The sequence below is a fragment of the Camelina sativa genome, chromosome 1 (genome assembly GCF_030686135.1).
Source record: "Camelina sativa cultivar CO46 ecotype springtype chromosome 1, ASM3068613v1".
Taxonomy (NCBI): Eukaryota; Viridiplantae; Streptophyta; class Magnoliopsida; order Brassicales; family Brassicaceae; genus Camelina; species Camelina sativa.
The window spans coordinates 26194918-26203506 of NC_141880.1; the positions used below are offsets into that span (position 1 = coordinate 26194918).

The window sequence follows — 8589 nt, forward strand, 5'->3', positions numbered from 1 at the left end:
CTGTCTCAACTGCAGATACCTCCTCTGCGTCAGATAGCTGCTCAAATTCCTCTGGTCCATCCGTTTCTCTGTGGGAGTCTAGCAGATTCTTGTAACAAGTGGTCTCCTCATGCAGAAACCCTTCTTCTCCACCCTTGGTCAAAGCAGTTTTGAGATGATCCTCCTCAACTAATTCCTCCAACAACTCATCAGCCAATTTATCCATCTCTTCAATGTAGAAGACTTGTCCTCCTATCGTTGGCTTCTTCAAGGTATCCTTGATGTCAAACTTCATAGTGAAGTCGTCGCCCAGATTGAGGTCAATCTTGCCATTTCTGACATCAATGATGGCTCCAGCTGTCGCCAGGAACGGTCTTCCTAAGATCAGAGGATCTTTTGGTTCTTCATCCATCTCCAGAACCACAAAGTCGGTTAGCACTTCCACGTCCCTGATCCTGACGGGTAAGTCTTCTAAAATACCATTTGGAAGTATCATTGTTCTATCTGCAAGGATGATGGAGATGTTGCAACCTTTAAACCTTATAAAACCCAACCTCTTAGCCACAGAGAGTGGGATAAGATTAACTGAAGCGCCAAGATCACATAGACACCTATCAAAAGACATAAGTCCAAGGGAGCAAGATAGAGTGAATGATCCAGGATCTTTGAGCTGCTTGGGTACAATCTTCTTCTGAATGATTGCACTGCACTCAAGACTTAGTACCGACATGGCTTGAACTTCTTTTGATCTCTCCATCACTGTCGTTGAGGAATTTCTGGTAGTGAGGAACAAGTGCGAATGCATCCAGAAATGGCATCCTCAATTCAATCTCCTTGACTTGTTTTTCGAACAGAATTTTATACTTATTAGTAAGCTGCTTCTTAAACCTCACTGGAAATGGTAGAGGTGGCTTGTATGATGGAGGAATGAATCTCACAGGCTTATCCTTGGGAGCAACGGGTTCGTTAGTAGCTTGAGGATCAGATTGCTTGGCTGACTCAATTGGATTCTTGAGAACCTTGACGGGATCCTTTATCTGAACTTCATCTTGAAGAAAATCCTTCCCATCTAAACTCTCATTGTCCTTAGTGAGCCGTACATCTACAGCTTGGGTGGTGATAGCATGGATAGTAGCATATTCCTTGGGGTTTTGAACTGCTTTTCCAGGGAATTGGCCAGGCTTTGGTGCAAAAGTGGAAGCGGATTGACCTTCCGTATACCTTATCTTCGAATTCAAAGCTTCAAATTTGACGTTCAGATCATTATATGAACATTCCATCCTTTGACTAAGGTCAGCAAACTTCTTAGCGGTATCCATAGAACCGCTAGCTTGGCCCTGAAGAAGTTGTTGCATCATTTGCTTTATTTCTTGATCTGAGGCTGTAGTAGGCTGAACTTTTTGAGGGTGGAATCCTGGTGGTGGCCCTGAGGGAGCCTGATAACCCTGCTGGAACTGTTGTTTAGGAACGAATCCCGGATTGTAAGGCACATAAGGTTTTTATTGACCTTGTTGTTGTTGTTGAGGCGGGTACACCTGATCTTGTGGATTGGCAACATTGTTACTTCGGTAAGACAAATTGGGGTTTGCCTTGTATTGGTTGTAACCATTGTTGTACCCACCCTTATTCTGGACATAGTTGATCTCCTCAGTCTGCTCACCCTCCCCATCTGGAACATGGAAATGGTCATCCTCAGATACGAAGTGGACGCCTCTCTACTGGCTTAGCAAGATACGTCAAGTTTCTCATTGACAATATTTAGGTCTTTCTTGTACTTCTCCTCAGACCCAGCGTCGCCGCGAACTGTGCGGTCATAATCCTCATTGTAGTTGCCGTCAGACTGGGCGAGATTCTCAACCAGTTGCCATCCTTCATCAACGTCTTTGTTCTGGAAATTACCGTTAGAAGCAGTGTCAAGCAGCATATGTATCTTTGGTAGTACACCACGGTAGAGAGTGCTCATCAGTGACTCGTTGCTGAAACCATGGTGTGGACACTGGCTGTGGTAACCCTTGAAACGCTCCCAGGATTCACAGAATGATTCTGAGCTCTACTGAGTAAAGCTAGAAATCTCATTCCTGAGACGGGCTGTTCTGGAGTTGGAGAAGAACTTGGCCAAGAATACTTTCTTGCAACCATCCCAAGTTGTGATTGATCCATTGGGAAGGTTTTTCTCCCATTGATGAGCTTTGTCTCCCATGGAGAACGGGAAGAGGCGCAACTTGAACCCATCCTCACTCACGCCGTTGATCTTGGTGAGACTACACAGACAGTCAAACTCGTCCAAATGGTCCAGTGGATCCTCCATAGGCAACCCATGAAACTTGTTTCCCTGGATCATGGAGATCAGACTGCCTTTGATTTCGAAGTTGTTGTTCTGCATGGTGGGAGAGACGATTCCAGCATGCTGAGTATGAGTGTTCGGTGCATCCACAACACCAATGTTTCGCGGTCCTGGATGTGGTCCATTTGGTTGTTCCATTGTGACGGGTGCGGGATGATCAGTGAGTTGACGAGCTTGTCGTGGTCTTTGTAATCGGCTGATATCGTCGATAACATGAAGGAGGTTCTGATGTCTTCTTGATCTGGTGTGCATGCAACGTTGCAATCAAAAGGTTCCTGCGATGCAAAACAAACAAGCAGACAACCAAAACAAGTCAGTACTCAGAATGATAAGTGTAATAGAACGTAATCTTGCAAGACTTGAAATCTTATATGTAGCAAAACGAATCCCAAATAGCAACGGCGCCAAATTTATACAAGGATTTTTGTGCGTCTATCCTAGTAGGTTCAATTAACCTTATGCAGTTGTAATACTTAAGGTGTCAATCCAGTTGGGATGTTGCTAACAATTGAGATACAATCAAGAAATCACAAGTTAAGCCAATCCAAAGAGAGTTTTTTTATCTAACAATCCTAGGATGATCAGAATGCAAAACGAAAAATGAGCTACAAGACTAGAAACGAGAATGTATGACAAGAAGCGAAAATGAATGAAAACAGAAAACGATTCTAAGCATGAACAAACAAAACAGTCTATTGAATGTAATATCAATCAAAAAGAAAGAGGTCCTAAGGATGAGAGTAATTGATGTCGATGGAGTATCCTAGTCAATAGAGTATTTAACGTGCCACAAGCAAACCATCCCTAAACAATGAACATCACTTCTAAGCTAATCCAATCTCTTGACAGAAGCTACTCAAACTCAACCACTTCCAAACCTAGCTCTCGCTAGAGAAACATGATCAAACATGGCATGAAAAACAAGTTCATTCACGTCAACAAACATCCAAGACAACTAATCTCTTAGGCTAGGAACGTAAGTCTCTGGCACTAGATGGTCAGACATTTCATCGAACACCTTTTGGGTGCGGAGATGTCTAAAACCCAGTTCCAATTGATCAGAGAGAAACTAGTATTTCTAACTCTAGTGCAAAAGGGAATCATACAATCAAATCTCAAACACTCTACATCCTAAGATCCTCCTCCTAATCTATCCCTTCCTCAAGAACTATGACACTACTCAGATCCGGAAATCATCACCAAAGATACAAATCCAGAAAACATTGAAATAAGCATTATTAGGTAGATAAAAATAAGATGAACAACTTGTAAAAGAAATCAAATTCAAATACTCAATAATCTCCAAGCTGTCGGATTACAAAGTCTTAGAACGTATATGGTGGCTAGGTAAAACCTTTAGGAAAAGACCAAAACGAAAACGAGATAAAAGATAAGATGTCCCAAACCAAGACTTAACAAAATGTATATATAGTAAAAACATGTGAATCTCTAAAACTGAAAACGACAAGATAGAGCGTCGGTTCGGGAATCTCCTGAAGCGTGTGAAACAGCACGTCTTCCTAACATGTCCGAACGAGTCGGTGTGCGTCCAGTGGCTCGATTGGTATATGAAAGTGGCTCGAATAGTGTGAGTAGGAGTGGCTCGAGTGATGGCTCGAGTGGTGGCTCGAGTGGTGAATCGAGAGTGGCTCGAGTGGTGACGCGGGGAGGTTGGCTCGAGCTGGGTGTATAGACATCCACTAAAACGATGATAACTCTTGAACCACACCTCCGATTGGCTTGAAATAACCGGCATTGGAAAGCTGACTCAATTATCTACAACTGTGATGAAGACGTAAAAAACAGAATCTCTCGACCGGTGGCTCGATTGATGGCTCGAGTGGTGGCTCGAGTGGTGACTTGAGAGTGGCTCGATTGAGTGTTTCCGAATGGTGACTTGAGAGTGGCTCGATTGAGTGTTCCCGATGTCTCCTAGATACCTGAAATACTCCAAAATGCACAATGTATGCAAGGATAATGCAAAAACTTCCTAAACATGCAAAGTGTATAAAAGAGGTTCTAAAATGATGCAACACAACTAGTTATCCTAGCTAAATGCATGAAAAATACATGCTAAGGAGATGCAAAATATAGACATATCATAAACACTTAATCGCACGATGTCAAAGAAATGAGAAGATGAATCGCCGATGATTTCTGTAAGCGGCGAAGACGTTTCTTCGTCGGAGGAAGAGAATGGAGTATCTTCTAAATAACCATCAGTCGTGATGAAGTCTGCTCTGGCCACCACAAAGGAGAAGCAAGTTTCCAATTCCGAATCAGGATCGGATTCTAAAAGTTATTCCGAATCGGGATCGGATTCCGAAAATGATTCCAAATTGAGATCCGAGTTGATTGTGACAAAGCCTTCTATCGCCACCACAAAGGAGAAGGACGAGAAGGTTGTGACGAAGCCTTAATCTCAAGAAGAAGTTGTAAAGCCATAAAGAAAAATCTTAAAAGGCACTTGTGAGAGAGAGATAGTCGCTTAAACAATTAATTGCACGATGTCAAGGAAATGACAAGATGAACCGCCGATGGTTTCTGTAAGCGGCGAAGAAGTTTCCTCGTAGGAGGAAGAGAATGAAGTGTCTTCTAAAGAACCATCAGCAGTGATGAAGCCTGCTCTGGCCACCGCAATGGAGAAGCAAGTTTCCAAGAAGGTTATGACGAAGCCTTCTATCACTGCCACAAAGGAGAAGGACGAGAGGGTTGTGACGAAGTCTTCTGTCGCCGCCACAATGGAGAAGGATTCAAAAAGTGATTCCGAATCTGAACCGAGAAGGTTGTGACGAAGCCTTCTCTTGCTGCAGCAACGGAGAAGGATTCCAAAAGTGATTCTAAACAACCGAGAAGGTTGTGTCGAAGCCATCTCTCGCCACCACAACAGAGAAGGATTCCGAAAGCGTTTCCGAATTTGAACCCGAGAAGGTTGTGACGAAGCCTTCTGTCACCACCACAAAGGAGAAGGACAAGAGGGTTATGACGTAGCCTTCTGTCGCCACCACAACGGAGAATGATTCCAAAAGTGATTCCGAATCTGACCCTGCGAAGGTTATGATGAAGTCTGTTCTTGCCGCTGAAACGAAGAAGGATTCTGAAAGTGATTCCGAATCTAAAACCGAGAAGGTTGTGATGAAGCCTTCTCTCGCCGCCACAAAAGAGAAGAATTCCAAAAGTGATTCTGAATCTGAATCCAAGAAGGTTGTGACGAAGCCTTCTCTCGCCGCCACAACGGAGAAGGATCGCGAAAGTTATTCTGAATCTGAACCCGAGAAGGTTGTGACTCTCGCTGCCACAACAGAAAAGGATTCCGAATCTGGCTCTTAATCTGGATCCAAAGAAGGTGCTTCCGAGAATGAATTCGTGGAGCTTGTGACAACCAAGCGCCATGTAAACGAATCCTCTGTGAGAAAGCTCTCCCGCTCCCGTGAGTTAGACGAAGGAGGAGTGTCTGTGAAGAGGGTTGATAACTCTCTCATTTACATGTTTTAACATCATTTTTTGTCCATATTTTGCATTGTCTATACCCTTACCTTAGTATTTTTAGGTCATTAACTGTAGGAATTCACTTTAGGCCATTTAGGGTGTTGCATTCTTGCATTTGCATAATTTAGATGAAAACAGGTACTTTAGAGCCTAAAATGGGGAGAAAGAAGGAAAAATCCGAGCATGTACCCGAAGGAGCCATCGAGCTGGAAGAACAGTCCGAACCCCAACACGATCGAGGAGGATCCGAGAGAAGGAAGAACAACCCAAGACCTACCCGAAGAGTAACCCGAGCACATCCTCGTGCACCCCATCGAGCAGACCCTCGGGCAGGACTGGAAGCTAGGGTTAATGGGTTTCCATATATAAACCCCCCTCTTCTTCCTCTCGCCCTAGCACGCCGCAGACCCTCAAACCAGAGAGCGAGAGCTTCTGTGAGAGAAGTGAGCGACTCAAAACACTTTTCACTTTTTGTTAGGATTTACTTTATATCTTTTTGTCATTTCTTTAGATTTCTACTTTGTACTCTTTATTCTCTACTCTATCTTTTAATACAATGCAATTTTCTTTCATATATGCTTTTATGTTTCTTGCAATGATTTCCGAGTAGTGAAGTAAAGTTTCTAGGGATGGGATAGATGATTTTGTGTTCTTGATCGGTTAGGATGTCTTAGTTTGATTATTTATGTTTTATAAATTCCCTTCTAGATTGGTGTTCTTAATGTTGTCAACAAACCGAGAGGGTGAGATTAGATCTAAGGTGTTTTACCACCGAGAGGTGTAGATGAAATGCTTGAATCAACCAATGCTAGAGATTTACTCACTTAGCCTAAGAGATTAGATGAGTAAGGGGTTTATTGACAATAATTAATCGGTTCATATTGCCTGCTTGGTCATGTTTCTCCAACGGGAGTTGGGTAGGGGAGTGATCAATGTTGATTGTTTCTATCACGAGATGTTTTAACAAGATTTTAGAGATTCATTGTCTAGGGAATATTTGCTTGAGGCATGTAAGATATCTGTATTGGTCAGGAACACTTAGGATTCGATTACCCCATCCTTAGAAGCTTTCGTATTTTAATTGTTTGCATTTTTATTCATCACTTGATCCATTACCCGCACAGATACACGATCACCTGCTTCGAGTAACCCCTCGAGTTGTTCATACCTTCTTTGTTTACTCGATCACCTGCTTAGGTCGTGTGGTTCCTTGTTTATATTCTTTTCTTTTAATATTTTAGGATTGTTAGAAAAAACCATTTATCGCTTGGCTTGACTTGCTTGCTTCTAATTGCATCCTATCTGCTAGCATAACAACCATTTGGATTGATAACACTTTGTACTACAACTGCATATGGAATTGATACCCTGGGTGAAAAATCCTGTTACCAATTTGGCGCCGTTGCCATTTGGTTGAATTTAATTTTGCTACGTTTAGGATTTCAGCACTTGCTAGATCAAGTTCTCTAATCTACATTGGTTTGGAATCTGACTTGTTTGCTTTCGTTTTTGTTCGTTTTGCATTTCAGGTACAACCCGAGCACCCACCCGACCCGTCACTCGATCACCTGGATCGGGTTGACCCTCATGTACACACTCGGTCACCTACTTGTGCATGCAAACACGATCCAAGGGTAACCAAAACCTAGGTCCATTTATCGACAACATCGACAGACCCATGTTACTTCATCCACAACAAGTCCAGCAACCGCAACCAGCAAAAATTAAGGAGACAATGAACAATCAAAACGGTCCACCAGCTCCTCAAGCAAGGACCAACATAGGAGCAGAGGATGCTCCATCTACTCATACTCAAAGGAATGGCATCGTGCTACCTGCTGTCCAGAACAACAATTTTGAGATCAAGAGTAGTCTTATCCAGATGATACAGAGCAACAAGTTTCATGGACTGCCAATGGAGGACCCATTGGACCATCTGGATGAATCTGATAGGCTCTGTAGCCTCACCAAGATAAATGGAGTTAGTGAGGATGGATTCAAACTCCGGTTTTTTCCATTTTCCTTGGGAGACAAAGCGCACCTCTGGGAGAAATCACTCCCCAAGGAGTCCATCACCACTTGGGAAGCATGCAAGAAAGCGTTTCTACCCAAATTCTTCTCCAACTCCAGAACTGCAAGGCTGCAAAATGACATTTTCAGCTTTGTTCAGAAGAACAATGAGACGTTCACTGAAGCTTGGGAACGTTTCAAGGGATACACCACCAGATGCCCTCATCATAGATTCAACAATGCTTCATTGCTAAGTACAATTTACAGAGGAGTGGTCCCCAATATACGGATGTTGCTGGACACCGCAAGCAATGGTAACTTCCTCAACAAGGATGTTGATGAAGGTTGGGACCTAGTGGAGAACTTGGCTCAATCTGATGAGCATTATAATGAGGAATCGATCGTACTGTGCGATCTACAGACGAGGAAGATGCCAAGTACAAGAGGGACATGAAAGCCCTCAATGACAAGCTCGATAAACTACTCAGCCAGCAGCAGCATGTTCATGCATTATCAGAGGAAGATCAGTTTATACAACAAGATGGGGAAAATTTTCAAATAGAGGATGTGAACTAAATCAACAATCAAGGAGGTTACAACAAAGGGTACAACAACTACAAGCCGAATCCGAATTTGTCTTACCGTAATCCGAATGTTGCCAATCCTCATGACCAAACCTACCCATCCGCCGTTAAGGGAAACCAGCCAAAGCCTTTTGTTCAATACAATCAAGGCTATGCCCCTAAGCAGCTATATTCTGGCAATTA

General features: G+C 43.0%; 2 non-coding genes across 2 annotated transcripts; one reads left to right on the top strand and one right to left on the bottom strand.

Annotated features, from left to right (window-relative positions):
- The first annotated feature begins 1958 nt into the window (after positions 1-1958).
- Positions 1959-2065, top strand: LOC147950397 (small nucleolar RNA R71). The gene has a single exon (XR_015565396.1). It is a non-coding gene; the product is annotated as a small nucleolar RNA R71 (small nucleolar RNA).
- A 5884-nt stretch (positions 2066-7949) lies between these two features.
- Positions 7950-8056, bottom strand: LOC147950398 (small nucleolar RNA R71). The gene has a single exon (XR_015565475.1). It is a non-coding gene; the product is annotated as a small nucleolar RNA R71 (small nucleolar RNA).
- Between the last annotated feature and the right edge of the window lie 533 nt (positions 8057-8589).